The following is a 12,537-nucleotide window of genomic DNA, read 5'->3' as shown; positions in this document are numbered from 1 at the left end:
AAGATGGCAGCAGTTCAGCAGAGCACATCAGCACTACACACCAGTCTGGGATGGGAAGCGGAGGCTACTATATCCAGCTGAAGACATGGGGTGATTTTAGGGAGACAGAATGTTAATTACCACCCTCAAAATGTGGTCAGAGCACAACCAGCAACACCCCATCTCTTGTGAACAGCCCCAAGGGATCTTCAGGGACGAGGGCCTTGTCTACACTAGAAAGGGTTTGCTGGTACAGCTGTATCAGTATGGCTATCCTGTCAAAGCTTTCTAGTGTAGACGCAGTTTATACCAGAAAAAGAGCTCTTCTGCCTGTATAACTTATAACAGTTGTGCAAATGAAATCAGCTATACTGGCAAAAGGACTTTTTTCTGCCTGTCCAACTGCATCTACACCAGGGCGTTTGCTGGTAGCAGAATGTCATAAAAGAAATCATGCCCCATCTGCCATTACTACTAGCAAACGTGTCTAGCGTAGACCGGGCCTATGTGAGGCGAGGACTGTGGTCTTCCATTATTTGAAAGATGGAATCCCAGTGGTATAGCCCCATTCCCAGGCCCTGGCTCAGTTGTGACTCAGGGGAAAGAGTGGTTTCCCTTTAGTGCATGTCTACCCTGTAATCAGAGGCGAGGTTGCAGCATGTGGACACGTACCCAAGAAAGCTTTGATCTAGCTAGCTGGAATAACAATAGTAGTAAAGCCATGGCAACGTGGGAGTGAAGCCCTCCCAGTTTAGGCTAGGAGAGCCTGCATATGTGGTACCTAAACGAGCTGGATTAAAGCTAGCTGAGTGTACGACTCCACAGATCCAGAACCCAGGCCCTGTAGGACTACTAGGCACCCAGTAGCAGCTGTAACTAGCTTGCACACTGATGCTCATGACCTGCTGTGGACATAGCCCATGGAAAGTCCTGTGTCAAGGGGTCTGACAGGCAGGAGCCCCAAGGCTCATCACTGGCTCCCCACTCGATATAAACCCAAAGGTCATTTGTGGCTGCCATGACCATCCTTGCTCCCTGTGCAAATCCTGGCTTTGATCTTGGTTTGATTTTCATTTTGCCTTCTGACCTGCACCCTGACTTGGACTCTGATCCTTGGTATCTGCCCTAGCCTGGAACCTGACTACGCAAGTCCTCTGCTACTCCCAGCCTCGGGTTTGACCCTACTCTGACCCTTGGCCTGACTGCCCTTGTTGGGATCCTGACACTCAGGTATGTCTCCATGTGCTGCAATCGCATCTCTGATTGCAGCGTAGATATATCTTTAGAGGTCTCCAGGTCCAGCCCTGAGAGCTGATGAGATCTGAGCCCAAGGTCATATGGCTGCAGGCTCTAGCTTTGTACAGAGCAGTTACACACTCCTATGGGAGTTTGCTGTCCCAGCCTCCTAAACTGTGCTTTCCCTCCAGGCTTTCTCCAGAGACAAAGGTTCACGCTCATAAGAACAGAGCTGGAGGTGTAGATGGGACTAGACAATCTCAGTCAGACAGCATCTTCCAGGCAGCCCAGCTTTCTTTGAAATATTTCACCCCAGGCAGGACGATTATTGAGTACAGTTGGGGGTTTTTGCAATCATTTAACTTTTTCTTTCTCTGGACACTTCTGGCCCAACCTATACTGACTATTGTGGAACACGCATCTGATAAAACCAGGAGCCTAACAGATTGCCTGGAATGAGTATCGACCATGGCTTGCTCCCATCTATACTAGACCCCAAAGCATTTTCCATTCTGATAGAGAGGGACCAGTGACTAATGGAGACCAGTGACTGACACCACAGCAACAGGGCTAGTTTGTGCAGATGCGCCTTCTACATACCTGGCAATGGTGTCACCTGCCTAGTCAAACCCGAAAATATCATCCCAAGTGTGTTACACACCAGAGGACTAAGCCGGAGAGGTGCCAAACACGCTCAACTCCTATAGCCTTCGCCCCTCAGGCTCAGCACTGCTCAGGATCAGGTCCTAAACATACTGGGTGAAATCCTGGCCCTGTTGGAGCCAGGATTTCACCCATAAGTGTATGCCCAGAGGAATGATGTCACTGTTAGCTGAGAGGTAGCCACCTCTGGGGTGGAGTCTGGAAGATTTTAACAATGTGCAGTAACATAGCACAGAGGTCCGGGGCAGGAATCGAAGGATAATGCAGGCAGCTGAAATGGCTGTGGGAATATAGGTCAGCAGTATGATGGTGCGAATGGAAATTTTGCCAAGAACCTGAGGTTGACAACCCTCATATGGTGACATGTGCCACAAAAATTCTAATGATCACATGGAGCCAGACCTAGATTGCACCCATCATCCAAAATGCAGCACCTCCAACAGCGCTGGGCTCTCTAATACCAGGCTTGGCCGTGGGTCAGTGCTGACTCAGAAGAGTGTCACTTTCTGCATAACCAAGACCATTTCTCCCAGACACTAGGTAGGTCTCTATCCAAACTGACCCTGCCTGGCTTACATGACAGGGCAAGGAGTGGGGCTGCAGTGGTGTGACCACGTGCAAGGAGACCTTCCCTTCTGGTATCATTGGTCACTGGGTTCAGAACCCTGCAGGTGTCAGCACTTTGACTGGCATCCCCTTTCTTGTTTTTTCCATTATGAAGACAGGGTCATTTGAGACTTGGCTCAGGCTCACCCTAAACACAGCCCCAGACTGGACCCAAATTTCAAGTTCATTCCCTCCACGCTCATTCTAGATTTTTAATCCCTGCACCCTTGGACTTGCTCCAGATTCCCAGCTTCCTATAGCTCATTCTGGAAGCCCAGTCACTCCAGACTCACTCGAGATTCCCAGTCACTCCCTGCTGGGCTTGTTCCAGATTGCCAGCTCATCTAGGCTCACCCCAGAAGCCCTGTCCCTCCAGATTTCCAGTTCTCCCTCCCACCCCAGGTTCACTCCAAGTTCTCAGTCCCCTACAGCTTGTTCTGGATACAGAGTTACTCCTGGCTTGACTCCAGATTCTGTAAGTCACCCCCACCCGGGCTCACTCCAGATTCTCAATCCCCTATGCCTTATTAGAAAACCCAAATCAAGTTGCAGCAAAAGATCATAAACTCCAGTGACCCTGGCCTAAGTTTCAGGTATGTGAAACTTTATTTCTCAATCTGGTTGGTTTCTGAGCAGTGTGCCTGCCATGCCATCAGAGGGACCGAATCTGCTGACTATACCACAGCTCTTTAGTGAAGTCCTCCTGCTGAGCGAAAGTGCTGGCAAACGTGAAAAAAATAATATTCTCATGATTAAATTCATCTTGAACAAACAGGCCGATGATGTCAGCATCTCAGAGAGAGTCAAGTTCTTGAGTTGGCTTATCAATGGCCTTGCCCTAGATCAAACAACAGGCTAAACCTTTGAGATTTCAGAAGTAAAGAGCAGGAGTCACTTGATTGTGCAGTGAACGAAAGAGTAAGCCAGCTGTCGTGGTGGAGAAGGAGTAACACGGAGGTGGGCATGTGGAGACATACCCAAGATAGCGTTTTGCCTTCGTCACAGTGGCAAAACGCTGGCCAGAGACAATGCAAGTAATCTACAGGGATGGGATCCCAAAGCCAGTGAAATGCTGTGCTGCCAATGATCATTTTCTTAACTAGAGGCCAGATTCTCCAAAGAACTCCATTTCTGTTTAGGCACCAAAACAAGTGGCCAGTTTCTCAGGAGCCTCCGCATGGTGGAAACACCTTGAGTGCAGAGCTCTTTTGAGAAGCCAGGCCCATCAGTGTTTCAGAGGGCACTGCTGGGTGCTAAGTGCAGTGCAGTGGGAAATACGGCCTTGATTACTAGTGACGAGCACTTGGTAATCTGGGCCTACAGAGTGAAAAGTAAAGGCACGCTCCGAATCCTTAAGCCAGGGCATAGAATTCTGAGCACACACAGAATTGGGGCAGAACTGTTTCACAGCAAGGGCATGGAACAGGCAAAATAAATTGTTCCATAAGGTCAGACAAACACAAAGTATCAGCTGAGTTGCAATGTTGCATGGTGCCCTGTGAGCTCCTGATTGGTTAACTCGTGTCCTGCCAGTTTCAAACCACTCCAGGTGTGCCAAGCACAAACTTTTCTCCTAGCGCCTGCCTCACTGCCAGGAATCCCAGCTCCTTATCTCTTGTCCCGGCACTGCTGATAGCTGTGTCTGGGGAGAGAAAGTCACATTGAAGTTTCCGCTCAGTGTGGATAGGATCCAACAGCACGAAACAACTGTTTGGTGCTGACAGAGTTGGAGCAAGAGGGAAACTTCAGATCCAGGGCGCATGAGTCAAAACTAGCAAAACTGGGTGGGAAATTCACTTTCTCTGAGAGCAGTTGGGTTGTATCTTGTTTAAAATCGGGCCAAATTCACTCCTGGAGTAAGTGAAGGGTCTTCAGTGGAACTCCACAAGGGAGGAATTTGGCCAGTTATGTTTAGGGAGAAAATGCAAATCATTTACAGATGACTTTTTTACACATGATGTGTCTCACTGCCTCCTCCCGTGGTTTTCTCCCTGATTCCTTAACATCTCAATAAGTTCAGGGTCTCCAAACCTTAGATTAAGCTTCATTAAAAATGTCTTTTGCCTCTGAGTCTACACTAGATGAGGAAGTTTTACAACAAACCATTGCATATTCAAGGCTGTTCAAGCAATGTCTGCAAAACCTCATGTACCCATAAATGCCCATCACAGGTGTAAAGCTTTGGGTGCAATACCCAAGATTAAGTCTATTGGTTTAGTCCACGTGAACCAGTGCTGTCTTCTAACCATGTTGGTTCCCAGTGCACATGGGAAACCACAAGCATTGCAACTGCACTAGCTCATTGGACCCTTCTCCATCCCACCTTGCAGTGCTGCCTGCAGCCGTTCTGGTCACTCCTATATAGATACCTTAAGAGGCCCAGCAAGCAATGCTACAAACGCAGCTGCAAGTGGAGTATGGAAGTGGATGAGCCTCAATGCCTCTGTCAGAGCCAGCAGCACTGTAGGGATGCCCTGGAGGCCACAAGGATGGACAAGGGAACCAAGCATGTCATGCAGTTGAGATCCCTGTGATGTTTTCTCAATGTGCTTTGGGAGTGACTCTGGAGAAGGGAATGTGACGGAGCTGAAGAAACTTTAAACAAACCAAACCTGCTAAAATCATGTCGGGTCACGTCCTGCTTTTCCCCTGTGGGAATTAAACAGAAACCATTGAAATGGCAGGGAATTTTTTGTGAAGACTAAGCGCCAGATCCTCAGCTGGTGTAAATTAGTGCAACTCCATGGAAGTCAACAGGGTTATGTAGGTTTACCCCAACTGAGAATCCAGTGCTAAGTGTATTTCTATGACACTCCCATAGTGGCAAGTTCTCTTTCCCAAATTAAACATAATCTCACCCCTCTTAACACCCAGCTGTTAGGTTCATGGCATGCACACAGAAAGTTAGATACTCTTTCTGAAAGGTTGCAACATAACATTATTTTATTTCTTAGAATTCAGAAATCTAACACACAAACAATCAAATGCAGAGACCAAGCAGACTGCTCCCTAAGGTAGAGAGGCACCTCTCACCCCACCTTGCTCTACACTGGCTTTTTTGCAGATTGGACTTTCTGCAGAAGGCCCAGACTGCACACTTCCCTACAGAGGTCCCTGAGCCTGCAACCAGGATCAGGAAACTCCTTACATTTAAAGGGATAGCTTGTTATTTAAACACAGTTTTCAACATACCACACTACTCATCCTTTATTTCCCCTTCACTTCATTTAGCCTCTCCTCTGGTGAGCCGATCACACAGGATCCAGGGGAAAGAGGAGTCTGTTCTAAACCAATGCAAGTTGTTTCAGAATGTTGTGTAATTCACTCACTCCAAGGAATGCTGATCAAACTCACTCCACCTTCCTGCTCCTGCTGGTATTCACTATTTGCATTCTAGTACCACCTAGAGGACTCAGTCAGGATGAGGGCCCCATGATGCTAGGGGCTGTACGTACATAGTAAAAAGTCCCTGCCTCAAAAAACTTAGTCTTTTTCTATTTCTACTGCACTCACCTTTGTATCCCAGTATCCCCTACCACGACCACTTCCCCAGCCTCTCCTAATCATGTCCTCCTGACCCCAATGAGTTTACCTAGGAAATTTTCTAAAATCCACAGGTTTGTTCACTTCCATCTCCAGTCCTTTTGAAACCCAGAGATTTCAGTGCTTAGGCACTTAAAAGTTTTGCTGCTTTTATTATGCCAGCGTAGTCAAAGCAGAACCTCAACCCCCATCTCCACCCCCCGAGTGCAGACATAGTTTTACCTGTATAAAAGTGCTTTTAACAGTAGAGTTGATTTTTATTTGGTCATGCCAAATCAATCATACCAATACACAGCACCTTATACTGGTAAAACTGTGCCTATGCTCGGACTTTTACTGGAATAGCTGTACAGGTAAAAATCCACCCCCCAACTAACATAATTCTGCTGGGAAAACGTCTTACATTTAGACCAGAACGGAGACATGAGTGGCCACATTTTAAAGTGCCCAGTGGGAGTGATTGGGAGCTGTTAGACATCCTGGAATTAGGGGCTTTGTCTCATGGGATACTATTAGCCCTACACACATACACACACACACACTCATCTCCCTGTCCTGATTTTTCACACTTGCTATCTGGTCACCCTAGGGGCTGCGCACTTTGAAAAACTGGCCATATAATAAGTGCCATAAGGAGGAGTGAAGATAGATCAGCTACAGATAAAAAGCTTGATCCCAAGCAGTGGTTTGACCCCAAAAAAGGAAGAGGTGCCAAACACTCCCTGAAGTCCCTGGGTTTCATTTTCTGTAGGAGGTGCTCAGATACCACGGTGGTGGGTACAAAACCCTACAGGGTTAGGTCACAGTGGCAGAGGTGGAACATCTATATGCCCTGCTCCACACCTCAACCCTCAATAGCCCGTATTTTCTCACATGTTCACTCTCAGTCCCTACAGCCCAAAGGAAGGAGTCCAGTGGCCATCGTCTGGCCCCTTTGCTACACAGCAGCTAGGTTTTGAAACAATGGTTTCTTTTGGTTTAAATATTTGGGCGTGTTAATTGATGATTTCCATAGGCAGATGGTCCTTCGGAGCGGGGGTGGGGGGGCGGGGGGTGGAGGGAACAAACCCGAGCAAGCACTGGGCAGGAGCTCAGGCTCAGCACTCTCGCTGCTACCCTTGGGCCAGTGCCAATATTTGTTGCACCACTTCACAGGCGTTTCAAACCACACTAGCTGTGCACTTGGTAACCATGATAATGAGAGCTGCAGACATCTGCCAGTTACTGCAGGTGAAGCCAAAGCATTTGGTTGACAAGGGGGGTTATGAAAGAAAATGCTTTCACTTCCTTGGCCACATTCTGGTCTCTGGTGTAAATCCGGAGTAACTCCTTTCGAGTCCTTGGAGTTACTCTGGATTGACTATCTTACAAATGAGACCAGAATTTAGCCGAGTCTTTCTCTGATTTGTTTAAATAACCCACTTGCTCTCAGCCCTGCCCCAACTTTTCAGCTGCTTCTCGTCCGAGTTTAATTATGGGAAGAAGGGGAAGCTGGTAGGCATGTTAGGAAGGAACAGCTTTGGGGTGCAAGGAATAAAAAATGAGCAGCTCTGCCGGCTCCAATGCAGCGCTGCTCCAGTGCAGAAGAACAATACACTTATTGCGTCAGAACAATTCAGTGCAGGTGCCAGGGTGCCAGCACTGGAGACTGACACCCTCTGTCCGTGGCCACCACACAGATACAGCAGAGTGCTGCTTTCCCCATCCCACGGGGCCTCCGTCCTGACCCCCCAGGAGGCATCTCTAGGGCTTGGAGAGGAGTGGAGTCTCCAGGTCCTCTACGATCCTTAGCCTCTCTGCTGAGACAGCCAGCTAGGGGGCCAGTAACAGTGGTGAGGCTGATACGTCTCCAGTGGGAAGCCCATGCACTCATTCCCCCAGACCACCAAAAATAACATCTCCACCACCAGCATCAGCCTGGCTTCCAAGGGCCAGGCCAGCCCCTTGACTTAGTGCAGTCAGAGCTGATCTGGAGCAAGGTCAGCAGCCCCTCAGCAGGCTACAGGGTTGAAATGCTATAAGAACCCCTGGGGGCCTCTCTTTTCTCAAGAGCTGTCAGGTGGGTGGCTGCTAGATTCTACAAAATCACCCAGTTTAGGAACGCTTTTAGGGGCAAATCCCGATGTGGCTGGAGTCAATGGGAGTCTTGCCACTGATCTCAACAACATCAGCGTTTGGCCCTTGGAAAGTTTTCCATCACAGCTCCCCATCCCCGTATGGAGGCAGCATCTCCATAGCTCTGCGGGAAAGGACTGAGAAATGACTTGAAAAGAATAGAGAGGTAAGGGGGAAAGTCTGCTCCCCAATAGCCCCCTCTGGCTATATGTTCCCAGAGCACCGAGACTACTATTGTCCTTTGAAGAGCACACGGGCAAAGGAAAGTCTCAGGAATTAGGAAGTTTGCAGACTGCAGCATTCCTGCAGCACCTGAGAACACTCTTATCCAAGTTGCCTGCTTAGCGCTCTCTCATGTACACAGACACATTCCCTCCCCCCGGGAATCTGATATGAGAGAAGGGAAAACACCTTATGGGTCACCTAGTCCATCGTTCCCAACAGTAAGGGCAGAGGAGGGCATTTCTCTCCATCCAGGGTTTGAACCTAGGCAAAAATCCATCTCCGCCCATACCAGCAAGCTCTTGAAAGCACTTTCTGCTGACCAGTAAATAACAGTGGAGGTAAGAGCCTCTTCAGGGACCATGCCAGGGGAGAACCTGTCCCAAGGTTCTCAGCCGATGCACAAGTCAGAAGTGGATGGATTTTAGCGGCACACAGAGGCAGAATCAGCACAAGAGTTCCACTGATCAGAGTATTGAGAATTGGTACCGCAATTAGGGCCCATGCAGGGCAGGACTATTGCTTATCACACAGATCCTAAGGCTTGGTCCAGTCTAGATTTAAAACTCCCAAGCCATGGAAATCCCACTGCTTCCATTTGGACACTATCCCTCAATCTAACACATCTCTGGTAGGAAGCACCTTCAGATTTCTAGCCTAAAATTTCTTCTTAATTTCATCCCACCTTAAATAATTGCCCCTTCCTCCTTGGTATATTAGGCCGGGACAGACTTTTATATGCCCTCTCCCACATGCTCCTGCTATTTATTCCTTAGCCAAGCTATGCAAACTCCACCTTACAAACTGAGGGGGCGGCGGGAGGGGGGCATCACAAAGTATGATTTAGGTTGCAAACTCCTTGGGGCAGGGACTTGCCTGCAAAGCACCATAGACTGAATGGGTGCAACACAAACACCAGTAACAGACCAGACCCACAGGCTCTGTAGTTACTAGTAACTCTCCATGCTCAGGCAAATTGCCACCGATCTCAGCAGGAGTTCGTCTGAGTAAGGACTGCAGGGTTTGATCTCATAATAATTAATTCCCAGATTTGGCTCTTGTAGCCTTTCTTCATAACTCAAGCCCCTTGATCTTTGCTGTTGCTAATTCCTTGGCATATCTGCTGTGGTAAATACCTTTGGGGGGGAAAAAATCATTCAACAACCAGGTCTCCAAATATTGAAATTCACACCCCGTGGCTGTGCAACCACAGTGCGAATCCCCCACGCCCACCCAGACAAAGAGCGCTATTGTTGGGAGCAGGGACTTACCTTCACCTTTGCTGGAGGGAAGAAAGGGCTAATTCTGCTAGGTGAGCTGCAAATGTGTCAAGAAAGCCCCGGCAGAGAGTTGCTCCCCAGGTAGAGGTGTGCAGAGGACTGTGCTCAAATATAAACCAGTGAGTCATTTATAACTCACCTCAGTCAAGGGGACTGAGGGCTGTGCTTGGCTTCTGATTGGCTTGCTGGGCTTGTTACGAAGTGACTGCAAGCAAGTACACCCAGGCTAAGCCCAGGAGATAGCAAGGGAGATAAGGAGAGATCTGAAGAAGGACAGCTTTTTTAGCCTCCCCAGTTCAGAATTAGGCTGTTTGATCCCATTGTACAATTCCCTCAATACACCTGGGCCCTCGGAGACAATAGAACATATTGAGTGTCCCCCCGGGTCCCCCCAGCATTCAGACTCCCATTGTGGGGAGAAGATGCTTTTGTTGACCGAGGCTACAGTTTCCTGGCGCACTGGACAGTGACTCCAGCCTGTCTTTGTGTTCTGGCTGCCTCTCAGCATCGGACAAGGACAATGGAGTACATTGTGCCAGGTCCTGGACTCCCAGAGGTTGGGCTTTGAACTAAGGATTGGCAGGGGAAAGCGGTTGCTTTCTTATTTCCATGTTCAAAGGGATGAGAGGGGTGGAGAGGACAGAGTAAGCTGCGGCTGGTCTGTTAGGCGGTGAGCACTGAGCTTCCCCACACTGTTGGGGCTCTGCCTGGAGAAGAGATTGAGAGACTGTCGTGTGAGTAAGAATCACATCGGAGTGATGTTATTGTGACAGTAAAGCTGTCCAGGGTCATCAATCCTCATTGCTTCAGGGCATGATCACCATGGAGGGTCAGGAGGGAATGTTCATCCACTCTCCCATTGTACAGAACTGCACACGCAAGTGCAAAAGGAGAGTTTTACAACATCCTCAAGTGCACCCACCATGGGATACTGATGGAGAGTGGCGATCAAGCTGTAATCCATTGGTCTGTTTCCATATGGTCCAGAGGTTGGGTCCAATCTTGTAAGGTGCTAAGCTCCCATGTCTCTTTGAAGGTGACCAGCACCTCAGAGGATCCAACCCTTAAGATTTTAAAAATATTTATAAAAATTATTTATTACTTATTTATATTATTGTAGCCCAGGAGCCCATTGTGCTAGCCGCTGTAGAAACACCGAACAGCCTGCCTCCAGGAACATAAAATCTAAGTATCAGACAACAGGCAACACACGGACATCGTCAGGTGGGGGAGCACCAGGAAACAACAGTCAGCATGAGAGGCAGCAGTCACTGTACACCTGCAGCCGAGCTGTTGTCAAGTTTGAAAAGCCAGAAGAAAGATACCAGTGTGGAGAGTGTGTTGGTGGGGAGGACTCCAGCTGGGATTGGGGCATGTTCATGGAGTTCTCTTCTCCAGAGGAGAAACGTGGTTGCAATTCCCTTGCCTTCCAGCCTCTGCACTCCCTCAGGATGGGTTGTGGGATGAGTGGATGAGGAGCATTATTATTTCTTTGTATTATGGTAGCCCCTAGCAACACCCAGTCCAGGCTCCGGGCCCCATTGTGTGAGGCACTGTCCAGACAAGTACCAGATCCTCCCCCAGCAGCAAGGGGAGCGGAGATTGTGCTGGCCCCAGCCCTGCTCGGCCTAAGGGATACCAGCCTCTGCAGATCAAGGGAGCAACAGGAGGTGCCTTTGTGGGGACATCTCAGTGTCTCTGAGGCTAAAGGAATCGATATACTTGTTCCAGTGGAGATGGGGTGATGTGCACCCTACTCTTGATGGCAAATGGAGATTCTCCAGGGCTGAGGGGAGGGAGGAGCAATAGTGGTTGTTGGCATAGAAATGAGGCCAGGTAGGCTCAGGCATTTGGGCATTGAGAGGAGAGACATTCCCTCCCCTGCCCTTTCGTGGATTATTTATTCAAAATGAACATCTGAGACACGGCTGCTGGTGGGGGGCGTCACAGGGAAGTGTTTGGTGGTAAAACGAATGAGGGACATCAGAAGGAAAAGCAGCCCCTTCTCCCTTTGTGAATGAAAAGCTGGGACAGTCCACAGTCCACAGGTCAGGGTGGGAGGATGTTTAAAATCCAGACAGGATGTTTTTCTAAATACTCTGCTCTAGAAATTATTGTGGGGCAGGTCTCTGCCCTGTGCTACACAGGAGGTTGGGCTAGATGATCACAATGGTCCCTTCTGGCACTGGAATCTATGAAGATAGTGCCTGCCTCACGGGGCTGGCAGTCCAGGTGCCAGGCAGGACGTGACAGGTGGACGAAAGAGACAGATGGGCTGGGGAGGGTTGGAGGGTGAGGTAACCAAACGAACAGAATTAAGCAGGAAAATAGACGTTCTGGCTGGCCAGCTGCCTCACCAATGCCCACGGCCTGTAGGCATCATGGCTGAGGAAGGTTTCAAAGTGGAGTTCAGCCTTACGAGTGTTCTTAAAGCCCACTCTCAGGATGAGAGCTTGAGAGGCTTTTCAAGAAATGACTCTGGCGCAGTCAATGCCCAGCTCTTTGGTGCTCGGCCACACCCAGCCCTCTGCAAGCGTGACCCACAGAGCCTGGACGCTCGGTGCCGGGAGATAAGGAGGGACCCAACATGGATGGCCATTCTGATATGTGCTGCCCACCTGTGAGCTCAATAGCGTGCAAGACTCATGTTTCCCCAGGTGCACGCAGAGAACGGGTAAGAGGACAAACTGAGTGAGATGAAAGAAAGGGAGGTGCAGGGGGCAAGGAGGATGGGGAGGGATGGAGAGAGCCGGGCTGGGGTGACAGAGAGCAGAGAGAGGGATGAGGATGAGGACCGGTAGAAAGGGAAGAGATATGACATTTTATGCCAAGTTCCCAGCAATTAACTTGCCCTGAGATTCCCTGGGGAAAGAATTCTGATGCCTTGTTTATT

At 49.1% G+C, this 12,537-nt stretch overlaps 1 protein-coding gene across 1 annotated transcript in view; it reads right to left on the bottom strand.

Moving 5' to 3' along the window:
* Positions 1 to 9,731, bottom strand: part of SLC26A9 (solute carrier family 26 member 9) — a 44,019-nt gene extending 34,288 nt beyond the window's left edge. Inside the window, exon 1 of the mRNA XM_073319870.1 lies at positions 9,636 to 9,731. The gene's annotated coding sequence lies outside the window, so the exon portion shown is untranslated. The remainder of the gene's footprint in view (positions 1 to 9,635) is intronic.
* Between the last annotated feature and the right edge of the window lie 2,806 nt (positions 9,732 to 12,537).

This window comes from Lepidochelys kempii, chromosome 21, assembly GCF_965140285.1.
Source record: "Lepidochelys kempii isolate rLepKem1 chromosome 21, rLepKem1.hap1, whole genome shotgun sequence".
NCBI classification, from domain to species: domain Eukaryota; kingdom Metazoa; phylum Chordata; order Testudines; family Cheloniidae; genus Lepidochelys; species Lepidochelys kempii.
The sequence above is the reverse complement of the archived record's forward strand: the minus strand, read 5'-3'. Positions and strand labels throughout refer to the sequence as shown.